Source organism: Sus scrofa, chromosome 1, assembly GCF_000003025.6.
Source record: "Sus scrofa isolate TJ Tabasco breed Duroc chromosome 1, Sscrofa11.1, whole genome shotgun sequence".
NCBI lineage: Eukaryota > Metazoa > Chordata > Mammalia > Artiodactyla > Suidae > Sus > Sus scrofa.
Window position 1 is genome coordinate 10,175,907 of NC_010443.5, and position 20,121 is coordinate 10,196,027.

At 44.1% G+C, this 20,121-nt stretch overlaps 1 protein-coding gene across 13 annotated transcripts in view; it reads right to left on the minus strand.

The window, feature by feature from the left end:
* ARID1B (AT-rich interaction domain 1B) overlaps nucleotides 1-20,121 on the minus strand; it is a 435,755-nt gene that overhangs the window by 384,280 nt on the left and 31,354 nt on the right. The gene's annotated exons all lie outside the window — the stretch shown is intronic.

Sequence of the window (20,121 nt, forward strand, 5' to 3'; positions counted from 1 at the left end):
TATGCTAACATATACATTAAAAACACAACTATCTTTACTTTTGAAAATATTAAAAAACTGACCTGACAAATAAAACCCAGAAGAACACTAAGAAAAAAACCTAGGTAGATACAAGACATTTCATTTTTTACTTTTAGCAAGATTTTAACAATTAGGAGGGATCCGGAGCAATCAACATAAGGAAAGGTTTCGCATCCTATGTAGAGAGCAAACACCTGCATCTAAAATTCGACTGTGCATGTAGGACGCGGGCATGAGCGTCAATCTCTCCCAGCTCCTGTAGCTTCCCAGTAGCAAAGGCAAAGTAGAGTGAGTGGGCAGGAGCCCTTCTGACTTCAGAGTAGTCTTAGAACAACTGCTTTGTTTTAGACCAGAGTCTGCAAGCCCCGATCAAACATTAATGCATCTGAGTGCTCATTAGAAAGTGAAAGGATAGATTTTAGATAACACAGGACGTCTAGGGTAAAATTTTTCAAAGATCACTAGTGCACATGAATGAGCACCCAGACTGTGAGTCACAAGCCACCTTCCCTATGTAAGTAAGCATCTTACCAAACATAACTAGTTCAAACCTAGACTTTGAGTTTTATTTTTGGCTTGGTGAGTCAGCCCATGGGCCTCAGGGCCAAGGCCATTCAGGGGAGCCTGAACTGAAGCCTCTGCCTGGGCCTTCATGCCCCGGACGCTCCAAAAGAGCAAAGCAGGGGTGGGGAGTCCCTCGCCCCAGTGCACAAATGCCTCTGGTTCCTTCCTTCCAGAATCATTTACTGATGCCTACTGTGTGCCAGACTCTGTGTCCACGCTGCGTACTTGGAGGCGGTCAGGAAGGCTTGAAGATGAGCAGGGTACATGGGAAGAAGCCAGCTGCATGGTGGGGAGAGGCAGGGCACAGAGCACCACAAAGCAGAAGACACAGCACAAAACACAGGCTGAGTTCCCATTGTGGCTCCGTGGTAATGAACCGGACCAGTATCTATGAGGATGCAGGTTCAATCCCTGGCTTGGCTGGCTCAGTGAGTTAAGGATCCAGCGCTGCCGTGAGCTGTGGTGTAGGTCACAGATGCAGCTCGGATCCAGCATTGTTGTGGCTGTGGTGTAGGCCAGAGGCTCAAAGGAGAAGAGCTGCCTGGCATGTGTGAGGAAACATAAACAGTTCATATCCAAATGAAGCAGAGAAGCAGCAACTGGAGCAAGCAGAAGCCAGTAGATGGGTAAGCCTTACATGTCATTTTACAGGCTTCAGACTGTATCCTGAGGGTAAAACAGTGGGTGCTTTTAACAGAGCACTACAGTCAGATCCACCTTTCAGAAGGACCGCTCTCCTGGCCGGTGCCTGGAGCCGGGGTGGGCTGTTGCAGCAGGCAGGTGAGCTGAGGTCCTGAGCTGGTAGCAGTAGTGGGAGAAAGCAAGCCCAGAATGGAAGCAAAATGACCTGGGAGGCCAACAGAGTGATGGAAGACAGGTTTGAGAGTGACTTAACAGATGATAAGACACCAGCTGAGACAGAGCACACAGGGGGTGGGGAGAGGCAGGCAGATCAACTCCTGCAGGGGGGCGGGAGCCTTCAGTCTTCTGAACGGGAAACTTGAGGTCCCTATAGGAAATCCAGTTGACAATACCCAGAAGAGCCACCATGAATTTCCAGCCTGGGAGTAAGGTCTGACCTAGACTCCTAAGTAGGGAAGTCAGCACAGAGAGGGCACATGCTCCCGGAGGGCAGCAAGCTCTGTTTCACTCAATCACGGTGTATCTCCAGGTGGAACAGTGTACCTGGCACATAGGGAATGCTCAATAAATGCTGGACGGATTAATCAATCTGAAGCAAGTAAAACCCAAGGACTTTGTCCAACAAGAACACGTGAAAAGAGAATGATGGGTAGAAAACGAAGTTCTAGAGACTAACACCATTTATGCAAGAGGGGAAAAGGAGTCCAGGACAAGGCCAAAAAAAAAGGTCAGAAAGTGTGGTGGGAGGTTGTGGGGTCACTGGGGAGAAGGCACATGTGCAGCAACCGGCTAAATGCAGCGCAGGTGTCCACAAGCTGAGGGCTACAGCTCTGGCTGTGCTTGATGACCGGGAGGTGACCACGGAGCTGGGCAAGGGCAGTCTCACAGACAAGAGGCCAGGGGGAGCCACGAGTGTGGACCCCGAACCCAAGGTAGACAAGCTACAAGAACCACCAGTCCCCTCTGCTCCCCCCAAGGCCACCCGTGGTCTCTGCCCCGCCTCGTTAGGGATACCCTGGTGCTCATTTCAATGACTTGGGCAATCCACTCATCAACCCATCACTAAGCATCTACCATGCGTGCTGGGTGGGACACTGGAAGCAAAAGGCAGACACGTGTCAGCGGCTGACCTGGAGAAATGAACAGGGCACGGAAGGAGACCAGCTGGACAAAGACGACATCCTCTCGGGAGACACGCACTGAGAGGAGGGCGCATTCCCGTGGTCTGAGTTAACCAAGCCTCCTATGGAAACACCTGAGCTGGGACCTGGGGGAGCCACTCAACTGCGCCAGGAACTGATCTCACCTGAATGAAAACATGTGCTGGCCCAACAGTTCTGCTCAAAATTCACAATTTCATGGATTTTTTTAACTGCATTACGTTCACCGGTCAAGAAAACGTTTACTTACAATGACAGGAATTGCTCAAACGACATCCTGATGCTACACGACCTGCCCTGACCGCACAATTCAACACACAAACCTAACACGTTGATCTCATGTAATGAGACTAAAATCGAAACCAGAATTTTCTCAGAATGAATTAAATGAGAATTAATGCCTAAGCAAAGCAAAATGTAATGATTTTCCACACTTTCTTTCAAAAGATAAAATAGAACTTTCTATGGAAGTGTGAAAATCAAGGCCAAGCTGGTGATGCTAGAATCCGCAAAGTGAATGCACAGCCCATAGAGAGACTGAGCAAATCAGATTTCAGGCTAAATTTCCAATACGGGCCCCTGAGGCAGCCCTATCTGCACATTCAATCTGAATTAGCCAGGGCACAGGCAAGGCCTGCTTCTTCCACTTTAAACAGTGCATGACCCAAACTGGCTTAATTAAAGCAGAAATTTAAAATGGGAAGATGATTGGAATGTCTATATTTTAATGCTATAGATAACAGTGCAGCAAATTCATCTTATCAGTGACTAAAATTGTTTTGTAATATCTTTCTCATCACTGCCATAAACTCTCACAACCCTACTTAAAATTCAGTTAATTTGCACCCATGTCAAAATGTTAGCTTAAACCTGAGATTTCTGAAAATCGAAAGCATGAAATATACAGATTATCTCTACCTCTCAAAATGCATCAAATGCCTTTTAGTGAGACTTCAGATATGAAAACAGATACTTACACAGTGCAAATTATTTAATTTTAACCTTCTCTCCTTATGGCCTATTATTAAATATTCATCCACAATCCAAATTCATCCCGCTGTGTACTCTTGCTATTTTTAACACTAAATATGCACAACTGCAGGATCTCAACCCCTGCATTTTACTACTCTCTTCTTCAAGAAACTGAAAAAAAAAAAACAAATCAAATCTAAGACTTTTCCACAAAAAACAAGTCACTTCTCATATTCACATCTAACCCAAAATGATTTTATGTTTTCATCATCCATCCTTTTGATCGATTCCAGAGTATCACCACTTTCAACCCTCACATAAAATGCACGTCATATCAGAGCCATCATCCACAGTAAGAACAGTCCTCAAATACTTCTCGAAAGCCATCCCAGGCCCTCTACCCTCTCCACGTACCATTCCGCAACTGCTGACGTTTGGACTTCAACTCCGGAAAGTAAGACGAGTGCTGTCAAAGTCACAATGTGTACAACCCATTTTCAAAGAGGTCTTAACTAGTCTCGGTTTAGTTACTGGCTTTTAATGAACTGTATTACTTGATAAGACTTTTTTATAACTCCTCCTTACTCAAGTTTTTAGATATGTATGTATTTAGATATGTACTTATATATATGCATGAGTTTCTCTCTCTCTCTCTCTCTCTCTCACACACACACACACACCTCTCTCCTGGATCTCCTTCTGGGAAGCTGCCACTGCTACCTACATCCTCCAAAGCCTCGGAAGGTTTCCCATCCCTGGAGCTACTAAACAAGAAGGAGTACAATGCATATTTTTTTAAATATCTATTTGAATATAGATTCTAAATATATTAGGTAGCACAGTTAGGCGGTATTACAGGCATTTAAATAGGTTTTCAGAGGCTCGCCTGGAAATCTAACTACGCTTTAAAGATTATCCAAGTTCAAGAAGAAGTCATTGTATTTTTAGTAAACTTCAGATATACTTGATGCTTTTTATATTTAGAGGCTCCCTCAGTATCACTCTTTCTGAGTATGCCTACACATGTATTTTATAACAAAGATATCTATGTAACTGTATTCACCTCTAAATACCAAGTTAATGAGATAGTTTATTAATGAATACAATATTTCACAATTTTTCAGCCGAATTCCTTAAACCACAAATTGAAGAAAGGAACTGAAAAACCCACAGAAAGAGGAACTACGATATCTTCATGATCCACAGTCCGTATCTATATACCTGGATTAAACAAGAGCTCAGAAAAGAAACTCTTCCCATTTTGAAGAATTATTTGGGAAGAACTCCTGTCTTACCAACAACTAGAGAAAATTTCTGAAGTAATATCCCACTACATACGAAACAACAAAAATAATAAAACCCAGAGTGTGAGTCAATGAGTATTTGAACTAGTGGGTATAAAGCAGTGGTGAACTCTTTATGGAATATGACAAAAAGCTTTAAGCAAAAGCTTTAAAAATGATGTTCCAACTACAATACTCGCTCAAATGGGGCAGGAGTGCTGTTTATCCTGACTCCTAAAACTGAAGGGAGACAGCCTGGCAGCATCGTCTGTCATGTGGGGCAAGCATGGGCTTTGGACTCAGCTGGGGTCCATGCCCTTATCCACCACTTATTACCACTGTGCGACTCCGAATACGGTGCTTATTTCTTAGTTTTCTCAGTCACTAAGTGGGAAAAAGGATACCCGGCTCATGATAATACTGAAAGTAGAATTAGTGAAAACTAAAAGGATCTCAGAGCCTCTAACTGTTCAAAGAAAACTGGAACAACACAACTAATAAACGATTACATAATATGAGAATGATCCACAATATACCAGCATAGTGGAACAGACAGGGACACGGAAAAAGTACTTCTAAGACAATGTCAAGTGCTTAGGAGCGATGGGCGTGAATTACAGCCACGTGAAAACCCAGCTGATGAGGATCACGGCCAGCCACAGGGACCTGTACGCAGCGGCCGTCATAGCGGGAAGCAGTCTACGCTGACTTTTCTGGGATGATGCCTCAGCAGAACTCTACAAGGCCTGTGTTTTCCCCAGGCATCCTGCAAACATGACCACAGCTTGCTGTGGAGTGGGGGTGGATGGGACACAGCTGTCCTGCATTCAGCCTCCTCCAACCCCCTAACCCACTCTCAGTTTCAGCACAAACATGTAGGAGGATCTCCTGCTCTCCTCTTGGCCTAAACCCACGCTCTCTCAAGCCCTGGTTCAAGGACCACAGAGCTTCCCCCTTCACCACACGCCCCGTAACACTATCTGAGGGACCTGCTGCAATCTGTCCCATGCAGCTTGTAACTGACTTCTGAGTTGCCCCATATTGATATTTAACTCATGAACATTTTTTTTTATTTGTCATGCGCTATTTCTTAACTCCCAAGCAGACTAAGATGGCAACATCCACATTTTGACCTTTTATGTCACTTAGCACATAGCACAAATGACTTAGAATAAACATGGCAACTCCGTAACTGCCTGGGAATAAGGACTGATCACATGAAATACAATGTTCTCAAAAATGAAAAGTAAAACTCACTAATTTCTACACTGATTCTGTACACACATGCAGAAGATGCATGGAACGTCAAGTGCAATAGTGAAGTTCTCCTCCTAATGGCATTAAAATCAATTTAAGTCAAAAACAGGAGCCGGGCACCAAAGTTTCTTCCCTCACTTCATTCACATTCCTCTCCAAGCCAGAAAGTACCAAGATGCTCAGTTACTGCCGTCACCACCACCACAGAATCCAATTACCGAAGGTGGCGTCATGGAGGCTTGGAGCTGCGGGGACTCACCCCAAGGCTGCAGAACTAGCAGAGCTGAGGCGGGGACACACGTTTCCTGACTCAGGCCCACAGTTCCTTCTACTGTATCATGCTCTGTGTGCCTTCATGAGACTGAGGTAGGGGAAAAACGCAACCAAGTTTTCTTACTTCTATTAATGACGAAACAGTACCTGTTTATTAAGACCTGAACACTGAAACTTCAAATCCGGTTATAAATACAGTGTAAGTTCTTCTTGTGTCAATCAGGAATATTTGCCACATTTTAAAATGGTACAGGAAGGGAGTTCCCGTTGTAGCTCAGTGGAAACGAACCTGACTTAGTATCCATGAGAATATGGGTTCGATCCTTGGCCTTGCTTAGTGAGTTAAGGACCTAGACTTGCAGTGAGCTGTGGTGTGGGTCACAGTGGCACCTCAGATCCCACATTGCCAGCAGCTACAGCTCTCTGATTGGACCCCTAGCCTGGGAACTTCCATACACCACAGGTGTGGCTCTTAAAAAAAAAAAAAAAAAAAAAAAAAAGTATAGGAAGGATCAAGAAATAGACTCCTGGGAGTTCCTGCTGTGACTCAGCAGAAACAAAACCCGACTCGTATCCATGAGGTTGCAGGTTTGATCCCTGGCCTTGCTCGGTAAGTTAAGGATCTGGCATTGCTGTGAGCTACAGTGTGGGTAGACAGTTGCAGCTCGGATTTGACCCCTGGCCCAGGAACTTCCATATGCTGCGAGTGTGGCCCTAAGAAGCAAAAAAGAAGAAAAAGAAATACACTCCTAAGACATCAGACAAGGCAGAAAAGGCTGTTTTGTTGTTGGCTCTAAGAAGCATCAAATTACTGCTGTGCTTTAAGCTTGATGCCATTCACAGCGTGCGAGGAGGGGCAGGCAGGAACCAAAATCCTCAGACGCTGACTTGGAAAGGTGACCTCTGTCAATATTTTTGCTTTTGGTTTCCTTAAGGCGAATGAATGAAATGAATGAAATCTGAAGGGGGCAAAGGGATGAGAAAAAAAAAAAAATGTATTTGTGAAAATGGGATTACAGACAATTTTTATTTGGGCAGTTTTTTTGTTTTGGGGGGGTTTTATGGGATGCCCAAGGCATATAGAAATGTCTGGGCCAAAGATCTTACCCACCATACAGCAGTGACCTAGGCCAATGCAGTGACCACAGTGGATCCTTAACTTTTGTACAGTTTTTAATCAGAAATAAATGTTTTGATTTGTAGTTTTAAATAAAGAAGTTTATTTTTCACACATACATTACCATTAAACAAGACAGAAGACACAGTGCTTTTTCCTAACCACATTTTAAATCATATCTTGACTCAAATAATTTAAAATATCGCTGGATTTTTACTTTTCAAAATGACTAAGGACCTAGACTTGCAATATTTTATTTTAGAAATAAAATATTAATATGTTGTTACCTGTATATAAAGTAACTTCCAGAAACTACCGATAAAAAGTAACAATCAGAAGCTGTGATTCTTCACTCTTAGGGATACTTTACAAATATATATATAAAATATATACAATTATGTATTTATACTTATATGTATATGAGTGTGTGTGTGTGTGTGTGTATATACATACATATATATATATGTATATATATATATGGAGTTCCCATCGTGGCTCAGAAGTCAACAAACCCGACCAGGAACCATGAGGTTGCAGATATTTTTTTTTTTTTTTTTTTTTTAGGGCCGCACCTGCGGCATATGGAGGTGTGTACATGTATATACACATACACACATACATGATGTAGATACATCTCAAATTTAGCATAGAGTCAGAGGTTCTTGTAATATACTCTAAAAACCCATCCAAAGACCCTCCCAACCTGCATTATCGTATAATGACCAAAATCTACCACGCATTTCCGAAGTACTTTAATACATTATCATTTGATCACAATTCTTAAGGCACCTTGATAAAGGATTTATCAATGAAACACCGAACCTTAGAACCGAAAAGAATCTCATAACATACATATGAATCTCCTAAAAATGTCTGTAACCATGAATGTTATAAATTTCTTCCCTTTATATAATAGCAATCTGTTCCTTGTAATTTACATCCATTGGTTTTTAATTTGATCCTTTTGTAGAATATTTGAAGAGAGCTTTCTATCTATTTCCCTTTCCTGGACGAAATACGCCAATTCTCAGTCCCCTTAACAAAAAACGTTTTAAGGGGAGGAACTTGCTTCTTTTCCAGATTCTACGTTAGTACCAGTCTGGCCTCAGACCTGTGATTGCTGGACAGCCCCGTCACATGCCTGATCCGCCCATGAGCTGTGATCATACCCCACCTGCCTCATCTCCTATTATACAGCTGGTCAGCTGGCTCTAGTGGCAGAGTTTTTCTTTATCTCAGCCTATTTTCATTTTGCTTGTTTCTGGTCAACTATTCTAGCCTGACGTTTAACATATTAACTGTATTTCCTATCTTGACATCAGCCACCAATTAAACCAGCATGCCACTTCATTCATGCCTTCCTCCACAGCACTGACAAAAACACTGAAGAGGTCAAGGGAGAGCACCGAGCCATGGCTAGCTACGAGTGCCATTCACAAAGACTGGCATACATGCAAGTATCCACATTCCTGGACAAAGGTCTTCATTAGAAACCTTAGAAAAACCCTTTCCACTCAGCCACAGCACTCGTGCGAGTCACTCACTACACTTGCTACACGACCACAGGGCCACATCTGCCTTGTTGGGATGACAACCTCCTGCCCGCTTCTAATTCCTCCATCTTTTCTAATACATAAAGTAAATAGTCCAAAGTTTAGAACAACTCTTAGAATGAGACCAAAAAAAGCATCAGGGAAAGGGAGGTTTAGTGTTTGTCTATTTAGAGTCAGACAAAGCTGGGGATGACTTCTGCCTCTCCTACTTATGAGCTCCGTCAAATGAGGGTCACACTTAATACACAACAGCTGTGTTCACCTCTGGGGTTGCTGGATTAAAGGAGGTGTCACAGGATTCATCACATAGTGAGAGCTTCCTCAATCTTTCTTCTTTTCCTCTTAACAAATTAGCAAATTGAAGTCAGAGCAAAAACCACTCAATAATTTCATCTGTTTATTTTTTTGTCTCCCCAGCATGCCCTTCGTTAAAGGTGGAAATGCCGTCCTAATCATCCTGGCATCCTAGCACCCAGCACGATGCCCGGCATGATTAACATCTGCTGAAGAGAAAAAGCAACGACTTCCTCAGCACACGTCGCGGGTCAGACAGCAGGGCTCTACCAGCCTGCGGGCCTCGATGGCCAACAGAGACCAGGGACAAAGGCTCCTGCATCCCCGCAGACAGCTTCACCTTTCCTAGGTTCATATAAGCCACAGCTTCCATGCCCTGCTCAGGCCGGTGCCCCCGACTGGGTCACCCCGGGCGGGGTGCTCTCAGCCCCGGAGCTCTACATGCAACGGCCGCCGCATTCCGCCCGGACGCCTAGGTTCCTCCCCTCCGGCTCCCCCTCGGTGAAAGGCACCCTCGTCCAGACGGCCCAGGCAGAGGCGGGGACTCCTCCTGCCTCCCCGCTCTCCTGTCCCCCGCAGCCCAGCCCTCTCCAGTCCGCTCAGCTGGACTCGTCGCTGCGGCCAACAGCAGGCCTCCCTCCCACCAGCCCGGCCTCTGGGGGCCTCTGCTGTTGCCGCCACGAAGGAGGAGCTCTGCGCCTGCGCTCCCGCGCCGCAGCCCCGCTCCGAGACTGCCCCTGAGGCCCACCAGGCTGAGGGGGAGCTCCGCGCGCGCGCTCAAAGAACACTTGTGTGCCTACGTGACAAACGTCCGCAAGCACACCGTCCCACTGGAGAAGGTACAGCAAAGCAAGAAGACGAGTATTAAACCCATATAAGTCCAGAAAATAAGACTGTTTTGTTCCCTGATTTTTATAAATTGGCAAAACCTATTATGTGCCTAATCCCCCAAGCTCAGCAACTTGAAGTCATTTGATGAGTAAATTACTGTGACTGAACTATACTTTTTGTGTTTTGCTTTGTTTTGTTTTTGCTTTTTAGGGCCGCACTGGTGGCATTTGGAGGTTCCCAGGCTAGGGGTCTCATCAGAGCTATAGCCGCCGGCCTTCGCCAGAGCCACAGCCACTCGGGATCCGAGCTGCGGCTGTGACCTACACCACACACAACTCACCCAACGCCGGATCCTTAACCCACTGAGCAAGGGCAGGGATCGAACCCGCAACCTCATGGTTCCTAGTCGGATTCATCTCTGCTGAGCCACGATGGGAATTTCTGAACTATACTTTTAAATTTAATTTAGCAAATGTAATAATTTTATGAACAAATCAAAGTGTATGTATATTTTTTACTTCAAGAGCAAATTAGATCTAAAAGGAATACCAAAATAGTAATGGAATGTATTTGTTTTCCTTAAGATTAAAAAAAATTTTTTTTTTCTTTTCAGAGCCTCACGTGTGGCATATGGAAGTTCCCAGGCTAGAGGTAAAATCAAGAGTTGCAGCCGAGGCCTACACCACAGCCACAGCAACACCAGATCTGAGCCTTATCTGTGACCCACATCACAGGTTGCTGGATCTTTAACCCACTGAGTGAGGCCAGGGCTTGAACTCTCATCCTCACAGATGCTATGTCAGGTTCTCAACCTGCTGAGCCACAATGGAACTCCTACCTTCAGATTTCTTATGCTCACCATCCAAAACAACTATAAAAAATTACCATGGTGTTAATTTATAAAATGTACATCTCTAAGCATGTAATATTGTTTATATGTATGTATCACTATTTATAACCTAGTAGCAGGCCTTTAAATCTTTTAAAGCTGTACGATGCTAAAAAAGTCACTCCTTCTCTGCATCTCAGTAAACTCAGTGATACACCAAGAACACAAACACGATCACTTTACAATACTAGGAAGGAAGGAAGGACGGACGAGCGGACAAGACATGACTTAACTTCTCTGCATCTTAGTTAACTCAGTGATACACCAAAACACTACCACTATCACTTGAGTTGTGGGGAACTGGAGATAATATAGTCAAATTTTGGCACATGGCAGCCTTTTAAGAGGGACAGATTTTAGAGTTCCCATTGGGTGGTTAACAAACCTGACTAGTATCCATGAGGATGCAGGTGCAATCTCTGGCCTCACTCAGTGGGTTAAGGATCCAGTGCTGCCATGAGCTTTGGTGTAGGTCACAGACTCAGCTCGGTTCTGGTGTTGCTGTGGTTGTGGTATAGGCTGGTGGCTACAGCTCTGATTCGACCCCTAACCTGGGAACCTCCATATGCCTCAGGTATGGCCCTAAAAAGACAAAAGACCAAAAAAAAAAAGGGACAGATTTTATTGACACCATTATTAAATGGAGTTATAGCTCCAGAAAAATCACTAAGAGGCATGGATACCCTCCACTCCTCCACTAATGTACAGAGACAGGCATTACTAATCAACCCTAGCATCATTCTGCCAAAGTCCAGTTAGCCTCAGAATCTGTCACCCAGTGGAGATGCAGGCAGCCACTGCCAATTATCACATTTTGCAAACAAGCAGAATCCAAATTGCTCTCTCCAGTACAACGGAAATACATAATTTTGACAGTGGTAGACCTGAGTTCATATCCCTCTCTTGCTTCTGACCAGCCATGAAGTATGCTGGGTAAGTAATTCCAGTGCTCCAAGTCTTAGTTTTCCCATCTTTCAGATGCCTTCAAAAGGTCAGTCATTTGAAAGATATCTGATGGGTGGTCTGCATGGATCAACAATTCCAAAGACACATCAGAACAGTATCTAAAGACAAACAGAAAAGTTACTGATTTCTTTAGCAATCCCCATGGTTGCCATCATGCCTCTTTCAAAATACTTTATTAATTTTCTTAAATTAACAACTTTAAACTTGCATTACAGAGAATGCCATTAAAAATATAATGAATGTGGAATTCCCGTTGTCATGCCATGGAAACTAATCCAACTAACATCCATGGGGATGCAGGTTCGATCCCTGGCCTCGCTCAGTGGGCTGGGGATCTGGCATTACCATGAGCTGTGGTGTAGGTCACAGACGCAGCTCAGATCTGGTGTTGCTGTGGCTGTGGGATAGGCCAGCAGTTATAGCTGCGATTCGACCCCTAGCCTGGCAACTTCCGTATGTCCAGGGTGTGTCCCTAAAAAGAAAAAAAAATGATGAATATTTAGCAACTGACTTACCTATCTCTGGACAAAGAGTGCCTGCTGTGCTGATATAGAGACTACGGCCCCCTGGTATGAATGTGCTTTTCAGAGACGTGGCCCCATTTAAATAAGATCTACTTTATCAGAGCCATAATTAAGTGAAAGCATATACTGTAATGTGACTGTTCAAAGGAAAAAGAGTTAACATGACTTATATGTAGTCAAATTTTACAGGCGAAAAAAGACAAGGCAGCAGCTGAACGAACATATAAGCATGAGTGGGAAAGAAGGAAAGACGATTACTATACAAAGGCTATTAGGGCAGAAGACAAAATTAAAATGTGGACTGTAGGTTAAAGTACTGATAGTGATCATTAAACTGGGGTATATAAAAGAATAACTTTGTTCCCAGGAAATACACAGGGACTCAGAGATATGAAGGTGTAAAGGCACAGGATGTATGCAGCCTGCTCTCAAATGATTCTGGGAAATACACTGTAAACAGATAGGTATGTGGGTGGATTAAGAAAGTAAATGTAGCAAAATGTTAAAAATTGATGTATAAGAGTAAGACGTATATGGGATGTCTCTGTACTATTCTTGCAACTTTCCTATAAATCTGAAATTATTTCAAAATAAAAGCTAAAAAATGGGGGAAGGGCAAAAAGGAAAGACAAGGATAACTGAAAACCAAAATAATCACCACCTCTCCAAAGGGGTCTGCAAGGAGGTCGGCAGCTCCTCAGAACCAAGAGCCGCCTGACTGCGCCCGCGACGCCAGGGGAGGAAAGGCAGTGCCCTCCTGGGAGAGGGGGCGCGGCAGAGGCAAGAAGACGGGTCGTGAAAAGGTTCACAGCGAAGGGGTGCGGCTGCTGCGCTTTTCCTAAAAGTACTCATGCTAGCAAAACATATTGAATACAAATTTTTACGTACATTTTTTTTCCTCCAAATTCTTAGGAAGTTTCCAAAATTTTAATTAAAAAAAAAAAGATCTTCCAGCTTAAAACCCTGAGACCCTTTCCCACAATTCACCTCTGCAGGTTGTCACCCTCAACCTCAACAAAGAAGTAATGAGGCTTCTGTGGCCTTGGGTTTCTCACTATGTTTTTTGAAGGATCTCAACCTAGTCCTGAAAGATGTGAAATGTGCCCATTTTAACCTAGAGCTCTTCCTTATTTGCTTTTATAAATTTCAAAAGTGCTTTTATAACTGTCACTTTTCACATCACCCTGCTGCTTCCTCTTCCCTACGAAGAGGATAAGCAGACCAGCACCCTGAGCAGTGCCTCGGAGGACAGCCACCAGCAAGTCCCCATGTTTAAAATAAGGAAAGCGGAGTTCCCGTTGTGGCTCAGTGGTTAACGAATCCGACTAGGAACCATGAGGTTGAGGGTTTGATCCCTGGCCTTGCTCTGTGGGTTGAGGATCTGGTGTTGCCGTGAGCTGTGGTGTAGGTCGCAGACACGGCTTGGATCCCGAGTTGCTGGGGCTCTGGCATAGGCTGGTGGCTATAGCTCCGATTGGACCCCTAGCCTGGGAACTTCCATATGCCACAGGAGCGGCCCTAGAAAAAGGCAAAAAGACCAAAAAAAATAAAATAAAATAAGGAAAGCAACTACCCAAATGAAAACATATGCGGAATTAGGCAATAGCTCAAAACTACGATTGACAAAGGCTGCTTCAGTTGCAGGAGACAAAGGGTTCAGAGACCACCAACTCACTAACAGTTAAACTGCTCGCTATGAAGATGGAGCCTAACTCTCCAGCTCTGGGCCGCATAACCTGAAGAAGCTCTGGTACAGCGAGCGGTTGGGGGTGGGGGTGGGGGTCAAGTACACAGACTCTTGAGTTAAGGCCACTTGGCCTACACCCTGGCTCACCACTCACTGTGTGATCTTAGGCAAATCACATAAATTCTCTGAACTTCAGCTTCCTCTTCTGAAAAGTTAGGATAGTAATAGTACCCACCTCACAAAACGCTCAGAACAGCCCCTGGCATGTAGAAAGTGCTCAACTGTAATGTCAGCAGTTATTCCTACTGGACAATCCCACTCCCCTGGGCCTCGCGACTCCTCACGTGTAAAGCGAGGGATTGGGAAATGGACTCGTACAGTTTCCTCCCATACCAGCATTCTAGAATCATCCACCTCCCTGCCAGAACTTTCAACCATCATGGTAAAGTATCAAAAGGAACGTGGACCATTGGAGATAGTTATCTTTTCTGTCTCCTTTTTTGACCAGAAATCTTATCAATAAACTGCTCTGAAGGTCAAAAGGTAGAGAGAGGGCTGTGAAGGCGTCTAAAGAAGTTCAACACCCAAACACTCAAGGCTCGTCTTAGAGCGACACACTTGCCACTCATCAGGTCCCCCGACACTAAACCTGGACAGCCCTCTTGTACAGCATCATGCCCAAGCACTAAAGAACACCCTTCTAGAATGTTCCTGCACACCACATACCTTTGGCTACCTGCATACTGAAGAAACTCTTCCTTTTTTTTTTTTTTTTTTCTTTTCTTTTTGCCATTTCTTGGGCCACTCCCGCGGCATATGGAGGTTCCCAAGCTAGGGGTTGAATGGGAGCTGTAGCCGCCGGCCTACGCCAGAGCCACAGCAACATGGGATCCGAGCCACGTCTGCAACCTACACCACAGCTCACGGCAACGCCGGATCGTTAACCCACTGAGCAAGGGCAGGGATCGAACCCGAAACCTCATAGTTCCTAGTCAGATTCGTTAACCACTGTGCCACGACGGGAACTCCTGAAGAAACTCCTCCTATTCCACAACGTACCACCAGATAAAAGAACTCTACCTTCTAGGGGCTCGCACCAAATATTGAGACTTTCTTATTCAATAGATATTAACCACTTTTCACCATTTATTACAACCAACTGCACCTCTTTGCTTATGTCAGTATGCCTCATCAGTGAATTCCTTAGGGGCAGAAATAATGTCTTCTTACCCTAATTTTCCTTATGGACCCAACTTCTCATATACAGTAAACAAAAACTGTTGCTATTATTTCATTAATTAAAAATAAATAAATAAAAGAAATTGAAGTGTACTGAACCCTTACCTCTTCAAGCCGTCTTCTTCTAAATAATAACGCACTGCTTTCCTACATGTGTCAATTACAAGTAATAAAAACTATGAAACCTGATCTTGAGCCTGGCTTGTAACAGGCACTTAACAATTGTTTGATATACGAATGTGAGAAAGACATCCAACTGTGTCCGCTCTGCCAAGTGCAACTTCTCCAGGATTCAGGTTATAAAGCTCCAGACATAGGCATTTTTATTTCCATGCTACAATGTCACTATTCCTAACAGTCTTAAAACATTATTATCCAAACCATGTTTATAACTGATACTGTAATTAAGAAGGGAAGATGTCTATAAAGCACATACCTTCCACTCTTTAGGATTCATAATACATGTCGGCATAGGAAAATCTAAAACATCCTACACAGAAAAAAAGACCTGTGGGGTCTAACTTGGTCATGCCCAAAGCTTGTCTGGGCAAGTTTTCTGTTTTGCTTTGCTTTTTTTTTTTTTTTTTTTTAAGTAGGACACAGGAAAACATAAACTAGGATGATTAAAAATATAATAATGCATTCCATTCTCATTGTTAGCTAGGTCTACGTAGGTAAACCCACAACCAAAGAGCATGCGTGAGAGTGTGCCTATGCAGGCGTCTGCCCTCCATCGCTGAAGTGTGGGGACAACACGGTGCTTAGCTGACCGCAGGCAGGAGAGCAACAACAGGTATTTTAAAATGTAGTCGGATAGTAAGAGTAACAACAAAGTATGCTGGTCATATATCCTTAGCATTTATGGCAAATTATTAATCAAGTCCCACCTGAAACAATTTGTTAAATTGATTTTAATCACTGGGCCTCTCATGTGAAGCTTTGTATAATCAGCATTTCATTTACAAAATTAATTGCCTGATTGATTCTCAGGAGGCAGTTGCTGTCATTAACCTGCTGTCATAACTTCTGAGTAGGGTGTCACAACATAAAGTTCTGACAGTATGAAAAGCACTTCTATTTTAAAAATGGGTGAGGGGAGAGAGGAATAAAAGTGGAAAACCAAAGAAGTTTCATTACCCCCTTCAGCCTAAAAGAAAGTTGAAAGTGTTTCATGCTAATTACACTCTGTATCAATACCCTTCCGGTAAATTAATTTACATACAAATCTAGGGTTCAGAGCATGAAGGATTTTTACCATCTTAAAAAAATAACTAGACTGTAGAAGCACAGATTCACCACTAGTGTTACATTTTAACCTATGTTCTAAAATATGTGTCTCGACATAGACAGATAAAGAGCAGCACGAAATTGGTCTGGCAGACTTGTCTACTCCTAACCATTCAATTTCCCACACTCAGCTTTTCTCACACTTTCTAATAAAAAAGGCATGACCAGAAATCTTAGGAGTTTATGACTAATACCATATATATTTGTTTTAAGCATGTGCAAAACACATGCAAGCATACATTCATTCAGTCTTTCAAAAACATCTCAATAGTATCCAGTATTGTTAGATCCTTTTTTTGTATTTAATACTTGGCTCACTATTTAATATTTAGTAGTCTATTGGTAATTGATGACTCTTTACCTAAAAACCTGTCACCACAATCAATTAACACAAATTAGGCTAAAAAGTACTTTCATGTAAAAGAAAAGGATGAGTACAGAACAAGAGAGGAAAGAGGAAAATCTTAAGGTACCGAGTAGCATTACAAGTGAGACCACAAGCCTTTGCCGTCATATTTTCAAATGGACCCACGGGAGCATCAAACTTGTCAATGATTCTGTTTTTCTTTACCTTTAATTTGCCTTTTCAGAAAGAACTGCCCGATTCTTCAAAAGTACCCTCAATCTTGCAACCTCCCAGCTCACAAGTGCATCTCCCACAACCTCTTCATTCTGCACACAACACCAGGTTGTTCTCAAAAGCATACAATAATTTCCACAGTATAGATGGGGACTCATTTAAAACAATCCCCATTCAATGCAATTCAATCCCAAATAAGGGCTCTATTAAATGGGTCACTTTGAATTTAAGAGGTCTCCTCAGGAGATTAGAGGTAATTCACTTTCCTTTCAGTACACGGAATTTTGATTTCCATGTAGAGCCACAAGATCACCTCATAAATTTGCTCTATGTCGTTTGCCTGTCTGGTGAAGAGCGCTAACGGGGACAGTGTACCCACGCCCCCAGTGCAGGCTGACAGTGGCTGCAGAACGCAAAGGCCAGGCCTTTCCAGCACACACACGCCAGGGCAGCGGCGGGGACCTCCGAAGGGCAGGCCCCCCAGACCGCCGGCCACATGTTACCCCTCCGCAGTGGTCTCCAACTTCCACTTGGCTCACAGGTTGCCCTAGGTGTTGATAATGTCTACAGAGTGAATTCTGGAAAGAACGGCATTGTGAAAGCATAATGGATGTTCAGGATGGCTGCTTAAGATGCACACAGGTAACTGTTTTGGAAAACAGGTTCATAAGTTCAAATGCATGATCAATTTAACACTTTTCATTACAAAAGAACGGAAAAAAGGGAATTCTCTCAAACACGTGCAGAGGGTGAAGACTTGACCTAAACATTTAATGCTAGCATCACTACTACCTGTGACAGGATTATGTTAGAAATGGTTTAGAGCAGCAGCAAGCCTCGGAAGGGAAAAGGGATGAGTGCCACATAAACAGAATGAAGCTGGAGGGAGGGTGCGGCTGAAAATACATATTCAGAATTATAATTTTCCACTTGGAAAAGGGGAGATGTATTATTTTTATAGTATACTATATAAAAATAGTTTGATAACCTTAATTGTTGAGGGTGTGCCAAGAAAAATTAGCGTCTGTCTTTGCTTTGCTTTGCTTTATAGGGCCACACTCATGGCATGTGGAAGTTCCCAGGCTAGGGGTCCAGTCAGAGCTACAGGTACTGGCCTACACCACAGCCACAGCAATGCCTGATGCAAGCCATGTCTGCAACCTACACCACAGCTCACGGGCAAAGCCGGATCCTTAACCCACTGAGCGAGGCCAGGAATCGACACCACATCCTCATGGATCCTAGTCAGGTTTGCTACCACTGAGCCACCACAGGAACCCCCAGCTTCTGTCTTTTCAATGGAGACGGGGAGTAGGCACCTGGTCTTTCAGCAGGAATAGGGACCCGAAGAGATGTGAGAAATTTAAGTTTATCAAAAGGAGGCATGAGTTAGAAAAGGTTAAGAAACAAAGATTTAGATAAAAGAAGCAACAAGTCAGAGACCATATCCATTCATTCATTTACCATTAGTTAAACTGAATGAACATTAAGGTGTAAGGCACCATGAGAGCTGAGCAGACGTGGAAGATGGCCCGTAAGAAACCCACATTATAGTCGAGGAAATGAGGTGTATATAAATAATGCAAGGTATTGGGAGTTCCCATCGTGGCGCAGTGGTTAACGAATCCGACTCGGAACCATGAGGTTGCGGTTCGATCCCTGGCCTTGCTCAGTGGGTTAACGATCCGGCGTGGCCATGAGCTGTGCTGTAGGCTGCAGATGCAGCTCGGATCTGCTGTGGCTGTGGCTGTGGTGTAGGCTGGCAGCTACAGCTCCGATTAGACCCCTAGCCTGGGAACTTCCATATGCCACGGGGGTGGACCTAAAAAGACAAAAAAAAAAAAAAAAAAGCAAAGTATTAATAAGCTTATAAATGCCACAGGACAGAGGAAAATAAAGTCCTAAGAGAGTTCAGTTGACAGTAATAACTTCTAGTTGCAAGAAATGGAAGGACTCATGATAAATTTATCATTTAAGGTGGATAATAAGAAATGAAGATATACTGAAATATCAAGGCACAACTATGACAATCAATAACAGCCACCATTTAACAAGTGCCTGCTGTGAGCTCAGCACTGTGCTAGGTACTTTCCAAATGACAGGACCAACGAAAATCTGCAAAGTAGTTGGTGCTACAAACCACTGCTTTGGTGAAGGAAACCATCTCCGAGATTAGGTACTGTGCCCAAGGTCACCCTGGACGATGGCGTCCGGATTTCCCCAGGTCTGCCTGGTGCTCGCTGGGGTCCCCTTCAAGCTGCTCCAACTAAGACTCCTTGAGATAAAAAACTGACTAGAAACTTCCTTTAACCTGAACTGTGTTCCCTCAAAACTCTTAGGCTGGCGCTCTAACCCCTAGCGGGACTGTGTTTGGTGATAGGGCCCAAAAGCAGGCAACAGAGGTTAAATGAGGTCCTGAGGGTCGTTGCTGGCCAGACAGGAGTGGTGGCCCCGTCGCAAGAGGCCTTCCGCCTCTCTCCGCACACAGACACAAGGAGGCCGCGAGAGCACATGGCACGCAAGGCGGCCGAGCCGAGGGAAGAGACCTCAGAGGGAAACTATCTTGTGGGCTCCTTGACCTTAGACATCAGAACTCCAGAACCAGGAGAAATAAATTCCTGCTTTTTGGTTTTTGTTTTTTGTCTTTTTGCCATTTCTTGGGCCGCTCCCGCGGCACATGTAGTTTCCCAGGCTAGGGGTCGAATCGGAGTTGTGGTCACCGGCCTACGCCAGAGACACAGCAACGCGGGATTCGAGCCACATCTGCGACCTACACACAGCTCACGGCAACGCCGGATCGTTAACTCACTGAGCAAGGCCAGGGATCGAACCCGCAACCTCATAGTTCCTAGTCGGATTCGTTAACCACTGCGCCACGACGGGAACTCCAAATTCCTGTTGTTTAAGCCACTCAGTCTACAGCGGGTTATTACAGCAGGCTAAGACACACCTGCTACTTCTACTGATTTTTAGCATACGACC